Here is an 8,977-nt window from a genome sequence, read left to right on the forward strand (position 1 = left end):
AATAATTTATGCTTGCTTTTTAATTGAATTTTCAATGGTTAACTTTGGAAATAATGTAAATTTCAGGCATGAAGCCAACTTATTATAGCGTGAACATTTTGACAAAAAGTATGTTGGATCATGCATGAATATACACGTGAGAGTAATGTTGCAATGGCATGTTCAAAAGTTAGAACATTGTCCATAAGTCTAACATACCTTCCTCTACAACTTGAACTTCGTAGCCTGAATTGTAGTTATGTATATGTAGGTATATAAAACGTTCGTTAAACTCCATGCGAACATATACGTATTATACCGCAGCCAGCCAACTAAATTACGGGGAAAATAGCTAATGATGTCGAATCTACATTAAACAGTATGAATTCAAGTAATGATTGTTTTCACTACTGCTGAGCTCAATCTCATTTCTTGAGATTGAGCTCTTGTTGCATACGTACGGCGCTCAACTTCATAGGCAACTGTACCTTGTGGCATGTATTGGATGAAATATTATAGTGATAATTGTATTGGGCCAATGCTGGCCTCTAACGTGTGTCCAAATGATAACGCATGCATGTAGTATTGTGCAACTATCGTAAATTTTGATCGCACATTTTCGAAAAATCTCTGTTATCTTAATTAGGTACATCTGCTCCAAAATTAGAAGAATGTCATCAGTAATTGTTTGATCGAAAAGCTAAATCAGACAAACCTAGGATCTGATGATAGTTCTGAAACTAACATTGCCACTGTAAATGAAAATTTAATCACAGCCAAACCAATTCCAGCTTTTAGCCAGAAAATTCCGAACGAAATTCAACGTTTCAGAAATTCAAGGCTTGAGTGCAATCAATGTCGTAATTTCCGTGCTGCAGTAAGTGCGCCGTGGCGTTGATCTTGTGATTAGAAGTGCAGCCAAGACGACTGTGTTAGTGAAGACTGGAAGGCCATCTAGCAATTCTAATGCATTGGTCTAATGCATTCTAATTTAATGCACAGCTTTCAGTCGAGGCCTTTGTGAGGTGGACATTTTAGTGTCTTTCAGTTTCTGCCGCCACTATGAGGTTCTGAAAAACTGCTCGCGCTTTTAAAAGTATACTTTGCAATAGATTAATGCAACGGTAAATAATCCCCATAATTTAGAATGGGAAATTGTTTGTAGCTCTTTATTTGGGGTGGGAAACTTCATTGTTTTGGACGATGTTATTCAATTATGTTAAAAAATATATTTTTATGATTTGATTATGCTACTTCGAAATTTTCACCAATATTATCACGTTAATGAGGCACGTTGACTTGAGATGGTGGTACAAATTCAAGGAATAACCTTTGAGTTTTGCGATGACAGTCTTTTTAATCATTAAATTGCTCTTATTCGACAACGTGCCTTGTCGAGATTGATATCAATAGCCGAACTACCTAATTAATCAGGCTGGTGTTAATTCACATCCTCGCACATGAAAAATCAGTTTCGTTCATAACTTACGAATTTTAGTTTAAAATGAAAAAATTTAACTCAGTACTCACTGCAGTGAGTGACAGAGAACGCATTTTCTCGTCGACGAAAACGTGAAGTCACTGACAGACAGACGGGCGGACGGACATGGCATGCACAATAGCGCCTTTTTTCCATAAACGAAAAATGCGCTAAAAACATCACAAAATGTGTTAAATGTTCTGTAAGATTTAATGAGATTTCGACTATATATAATGCAAATATCATGAAAGACAAAATCATCAGAATGTCAGAAATAAAAATGCTTTTAAAAACTTAATTTCTCATCCGACCATAGAAAATTTATAACGTATATGTGCAGTTTTTCAATTCGCATTTTATTATCATAAAAGCATCTCCTGCAATCTCTTATGCTCTAATATGATCCATATATCATTTACAATTTTCCATGATAAACACAGAGACGTGTTGACAATTTGGTGATTGAAGCTATTTTAGAAAGAATCATTTTCCCAACGCATAAAAGCGTGCAATTATAATAAAAAATATTTATAGTCTTCACATTATTCACGTTTTGCTTATATACAAATGCTTGCCACCCTTCCACAAGAATGCCTGCCTCTGTCACTGGTTATCTTTATTCTGTTATTGCATAAGTTTGTTTGAAACTTTGTGTAAATTTTAGGGACCTATTTCTAGAAACTCATGGGATGCCATTTCTACTCATGAAATTTTTTTATTGAAAATTATTCTCAATAATATTGCTTTGCTGTTATGAGAAGGGGATCGGATTAAGTTAAAAGTTTCTTACTTAGCTAAATGTAAATCTTATAGTGAAATAGATAAATTTATATTTTTTCAAATTCGAAACTGAAGTAGAACGGAAACTCCTGTCTATGTATCTGTGGAAATGGGTATCTTTTGAATAAAAATGCCTAATTATTTTCTGGATTAAGGAAAACGGGGTCAGGCCATAAACCCGTCAGGAATGACGGGTTTATGGTTGACTTAATTATAGATAGCAGGGCTCGGAATGATTGTATTGCGGGAGTTCATTTGAGCAAACGGTATCATCAAATTGCACTGAATGCCAATTCCAGGTAACGCCTAGCTGATCATTTTGTATTAGATATGAATCTTGTAATTTAATTCATTCTGATACTAAAAATTAATCACTGCAATCGAAATATTTGTTCGAAAAGATATGAAATTGCAGCAAGTGAAACCAAGTTATTTTGAAATGCAATTCAGACATGATAGGATATTAGACACCGGATATTCTTTGATATGTTGAGCTGTGATGTTATTAACTGATGACGTAGCCTTTAAGTACCGAAGAATCCTTTAATTTCGATTGAATAATTGAAGATGGGACGCTCTTACATGCTACATAAAGAAGCTAATAATTTGTCGTATGCGACTTTATGAGATATCCAGGATGAGAACGGTCAAAAGCTGTTATTGTAAAGGAGAAGTGCTATGCTATTTTCCGGTGTGCTCTGCTTGGCCAGTTTGGCGAGCAGTTTCAGGGGAGCGCAATGACGCTCTTCACCGACGCAAAGATCGCGCAGGCTTGGACCACGTCTTACTTGGAGGCACCGAGCGCATGTGAGTCTTTTAACTACTCCATTCAGTGCAACACCAGTGATGATTGCAACCCTAGAGATGAGTGCCACAGTAGTGACGAGAGCCACACTAGTGATGAGTGCAACCCTAGAGATGAGTGCCAGAGTAGTGATGAGTGCAACACTAGAGAGTGCAACACTAGTGATGAGTGCCACACTAGTGATGAGTGCAACACTAGAGATGAGTGCCACAGTAGTGACGAGAGCCACACTAGTGATGAGTGTACAGATGAGTACAGCACTAGAGAAAACGTTAGTTAAGCGCATTTATTGAACGCTAGCTGTTGAGCTCATGTAGCAACAGCAGTCAGCGCAGATGAAGAAATTTCATCCCGTTGCTACCCCAGAATTGCATTGGTTATTATTAATCATATATCAAGATTGTAGGGAAGAAGCCAGCACTATATATTTACGAGAGAGGATTATATAGAAATGAATATTCCCTGCAGTCAGCAGAAGAATGGGCTTGCTTCCGTGGTGAAAAGTGAACAACTTGACCCATCAGTGGATATAACCATTTTCGGAAGGCAGTCAATATACAAATATGCCGCTTTTATAACTGATCATCTTCAAGTCGAAATCAGTCAGATGACAGTGAAAAACATTAAACGTATTAGTGTGTTGTGGAGAAATAAGCCAGTAAAGATTTAGTACATTTCGTCCTGCTCAGCCAGAAACATCTAGATGGCTGTCTTGGGAAGAAAACGATAATAAAAATAAAATCTACAGTCTACCGCAAATGACATTATTCCGAATGTATACTAACAAATTTCTCTGTACCTGCAGCATCCTTGTTTACTTCGCTTTGCCCAATTCTGTTAGTCAATGCCATGCAATAAATCTTATGATTTGGTTTGTACGACGAGCAGAATAGTTCAAAAAATTATAATGTAATATTGTGTCAAAGGGCCTTTACCTGAGGTGAGCAAAATCTCACTTATAAAACACGCAGCAGTTGAATTAAACATTACTTTCACAAAAATAATTAATATCTAATTACCAAAAACAACTGCAAAGTATTTCTAGATTATCTTTGAATTGACGGAGTGAATTTATTACGAATTGTAACTGGATAAAGATCCAACATTAAAGCCGAGAAACTTACTCTATAGACGTCAGCACCGCTGCCGAAGAGCAATATAGCAAATATTGAAAGCTCTAGCGCGTGGATACGAAGCATTGTCAGCCTTGTAAACGACTTAAGCCAGCAAACATGGATCAGTCGAAAGCGACCACTTACGTAAATGCTGTAAAATAAGTCTTCATGATATGCAGGTCGAATTTGAAGCGTAGAACTGAATCGTATCAGATCCACTCAATCGAGACTGCGAGTTTGAGTTGAGAGCATGAATGCTAGAGCGAATGTGCTATGTCGTAAGAATGATTTGCATGCTTTTGCAGCTCGAGCTCTGAAAATAAAGACAAGAAAATTAAACTCAGAAGCAGAGATGCAAGCGGGTTTTGTATTATTTTGGACAATAATTTACTTGGAGCGATTGAAATGAAAACTATGAAACTCTTTTTAGGAAAATTTCTATTAGAAGATGTCAGATGCATACTAGGACGTTGTGTTCTAAACTAATATTTAATTTCATATCTAGCTTCAACAATGAACTCATAAATGTACGAAAGAATTCCTCCCATCATAGGCGAGCAGTGCTACAGAAATAACTTATATTCCGGATTTAAAACATCTGTTCAGAATTGAAAGACTTATGATTGGTTCAGTTTCTTAAAAATTGCGTTTTGCGTTCGAGTACGATGGTGATTTACGGGTGGGTCCGGGAGAGTGTTGGTCCAGAAAATTATTCTCTTGGGTTATTTTGAACTACAAATTAAACTTTTTACCTAATATTTTTAATAATTAACGAGGAGCGCACGGCAAGTTGAAATGCGCATTACTCGCCCCCCGTCAAACATTACGAAAATGACCATATGACTTTAACGGGTAGCTTGTAACGATATTGTAACGATATTCGTAAAAAATTAACTTCAAGAAATGATGATCGTGTTTTCGTTAACAAATCGCATAAAATTCTTCGTGCTAGTAGCTAATTACAAATCTCGTATCTTATTGGCTTATCGAGCGAGTGCAATTATTCAGATGTAGAATAATAATATTATTATTGCCCGTGCTTAGAATTATAGCGCTTTTACAAACGCTCTTTACACACTAGTCAAAACTACACAAAGTTGTTATTAAGTTAATTGATAATAACTCTCCACATGAATCAAAATTGGAACGATTAGCGAAAATTAGTTCTCTATCTAATACTGTATTGATCCATTGAAGAGCTCGTTAGAACCGAAATAAATGAAAAATTTCTGCCATTAATTGTACGAAAATCGTTAGGTAAATTTACCCGTGAATGCCTGTCATTAATAATTAATTCTTCGTAGCGAAAAATGAACAAAATGTGAAAGCCATTTACCATAAAAATTATGTTCCATGCGAGAGAAAAATGAAGTCATATGTTACCATTGAATGCATTTGTTACATGTAAGATAGAATTAATGAAACCATTTATCAGTTGCGATGCTGCACGGGATGAAGCGCTGTATAGATAAATAGTCTTGCATTTTGCAGTAAGAAGTTGCGCCGGAAACAAACATTTATTAACAGTCAGATTTAATTTATGCAAGTATTGTTATTTGTAATTTTTTTTCGTTGAGTCGTTGTAATGTTAGACATAATGGAACAAGTAAATTGAGTTAAACATAAAAACGACCCTTATTAATCGTTACAGTTTGTAAACATACTTCGATTAATTTTAGGACACAGTGTACACAATATTTCGTAGAATACAAATGCCGATGAACGACAAACTAAAAATTTATGGCTTCATGCTTTCATTACGAATAATTTTTTCTGGCCGTTGCAATATAAATCCTCCATCCCTCTATTATAGCGTGAAATATCGTTTTATTGCTTAAAATATTCTGTTAGAACCTTCTGAACGAAGTGTAATTGTTCTTAATCCCGTGCATATTCAAGCGCCCGACTGCAGCTGATTGGTATTATAAATTTGAAACTATATCTGCCCGATCGATTACACATATGAGACTGGAATTAAACTTCAGGCCCAAGTCGAGACGAGTCAGTTGGTGTCAAGAGTCAGAAGTGCAGACTCGATCGAAGCCGGCGAGTGAAACTTGACAAAATAACGATCGAAATAAAATCTTAATTACTGACACACATTTTTAAGTGCGATTGGATAATTAAATGATGGAATAGAAAGCAGTTGTTTCGCATTTGAATTACTGGATAATATTTCTGCAGAAAACAAAATATTTAATTGTTTGCAAAATTTATTGAAGGATATTGAATGCGTAATTTCTTGTTAAAATCGGTTTCTGCGAAACAAACAGATATAATTTAAAAAGCGATTGCTTATACATTTGTTTTGCACATTGGGCGAAAATACTATCTAAATTACTTTGCTTCGAACATGAACTCATTAATATCAAAAATCCAGAACATGATTTCTAATTGAACGCGTACCAACTAATATACCAAACAACGTACTCGACTAACCAGTTTAGTCGATAGCCACTTCTAAAATTATTTAATTATTTGGATTGAAATCGATTCAATCATTCATTTTCTCATGAACGATAATACCAGTCGCACAACATATTTAATAAATAGGCTCTAAGAATCTATAACATAACAATAAGCGGTAAATTAACAAATTCAAAAGGAAAGATTCATACACGGAAGTACCGCAGTTTAGTCTGAAAATCATGTTCCTTTTTTTGGGAAGCATTTTGGCAAGTGTTTGGGAGGCCAGTGTTGTTTTCGGGACATTGAAGCTAGAAATTAAAACATATTAACATTCAGAAGTAAAAATCAAAATTAAAAAATTGTATATTGCCGGAATCACCCAAAAGTTTAATCCATGCAATTTAAAGCAGATCTGGAACAAGTACAAGTTAGAGTTGTCGACGTTCAGAACACACGGCATGTTCTTCACCGGCGTGCTCTGCTTGGCCAGTTTGGCAAGCAGTTTTAGTGCAGTTCAGGCGAGCGCAATGGCGCTCTTCACATTCAGCATATGATTATAATATTGGAAGGTAGATGAAAAGTGAATGAATGTATCAATTCGAATCGTCCATTTTTAATCACCACAGTGTATACGTACATAGACTTATATTCATTTGAAGTCTAGGTGAGTAAAATTGTTCATATCTGCATACGTCAATGAATAACGAACTAAGCTAGAAACTTTAATTATCTCATTCTTCCATTACAACTAATATCAGAAATACCTGTTACTATACAAATCTCCATTTGCTTTCATATCTTTTTATTTCAATAATCTTCCATTGCCATTGGAGACTTTAGAGCGAACATAAATTTTGCCAAGTCCGATGCATACTTTAGCACACATGTAGAGCTAATTAGCAGTGTATTGACTAACAGAATTTGGCGTATCCAAGTAAACAATGATGTGGCTCATCGATCACTGAAACATGAGGAATAAAGCTCCTGGCCGCTGATCAAGACGAGCAGTCGGTTTCAGGAGTCGAAAGGGATCACCGGAACGAGTCAGTTGCAGGGAGTCGGAAGCGATGATCTACAGACGCCGTCATGTAAAACTTGGTAAAATAGCGAAACATGTCCAAGTACATTCATACCTTGACAATTAACTATGTTATCATTTTTGTCTGAACATTAAAAAAAATAAATGTAACTCATATTTAATTGCGATTGAATTTTTTGGAAAACTTTCGGATACCGTAATTTTTTCCCCTAATTTCTTATTGAAATTGTTTGCTGCAAAAAAAGGTATACAATATTGTAAAGTAAGAATGCACATTATATATAGTTAGACAAGCTGAGTAAAAAACTGTATTTTGACTATAAACACGCCAACATCAAGAATGAAGTTTAAATATTCAGAACAGGATTTGGAACTATAGAACGCGTAATATACGTTTACTCTAACTAGGTTATTTGAACTTAACTATGTGAACTATGTGAACAAAACTGAATAGTTTGTGCATGACACTGACGCATCAGCGGAGAAATAAATTAAGAAATGTACCCTGGAACCTGAAATTCAACAATGGGAAGAAATTAAAATGATGGATTGAATATAAAAAACACATGTACTCGTATAAAATCATCGCATAACAGTGTGGATTTTTTTTCCTTTATTGTGAAGCGTTTGGGGAGTATTTGGGAAGCCAGTGAAATTTCATGAACCTTCAATATGAACGCTTTGAAGCTCGAAATTAAAAGAGCCGGAACCCTAACGGTGAAGTTAATAACTTTTTAATATAATATTGCAGGAATCTTCCAATAATTTATTTTATGCAATTCAAGGCTGATCTAGAACAAGTACAAGTTAGAGTTGTCAACGTTCAGAACACACGGCATGTTCTTCTCCGGCGTGCTCTGCTTGGCCAGTTTGGCGAGCAGTTTTAGCGCAGTTCAGGCGAGCGCAATGGCGCTCTTCACAGGGGCAAAGATCGCGGAGGATTACAACACGTCTTACTTGGAGGCACCGAGCGCATGTGAGTAACAAAAAAACTGCCTTTATAAATTTGCACGATAAAATCATATTGGCTTCTACATCTATAACTTATAAAGTAAATATTCATTGGGGTAATGGGTCTTTCACTACCGCCTGGAGCTACGAAATTGAGCTGTCTGTGAATCGTGAAATAGTGATATTGAGCACCAAAGTCTAATGATGAGTGTATCGCCCCTCCCTAAAATATATTTGGAGCAACTTTTTCTTCCTTAGGAGGGACAATTTCGAAAATCTCACTGCCTGTTAGCTATTAGTTGTATATTTTTAGTTGTATTGCTACCCGGTGGATTACAGCGAAATGTCCGACGACGCCAGGTTATTTTGCGAAGACGTTTAATCAAAATGGTAATAGCACGTAATCATGCAGAGCAGGA

Source organism: Hyalella azteca, unplaced genomic scaffold, assembly GCF_000764305.2.
Source record: "Hyalella azteca isolate HAZT.00-mixed unplaced genomic scaffold, Hazt_2.0.2 contig10340, whole genome shotgun sequence".
In the NCBI taxonomy this organism is placed as follows: domain Eukaryota; kingdom Metazoa; phylum Arthropoda; class Malacostraca; order Amphipoda; family Hyalellidae; genus Hyalella; species Hyalella azteca.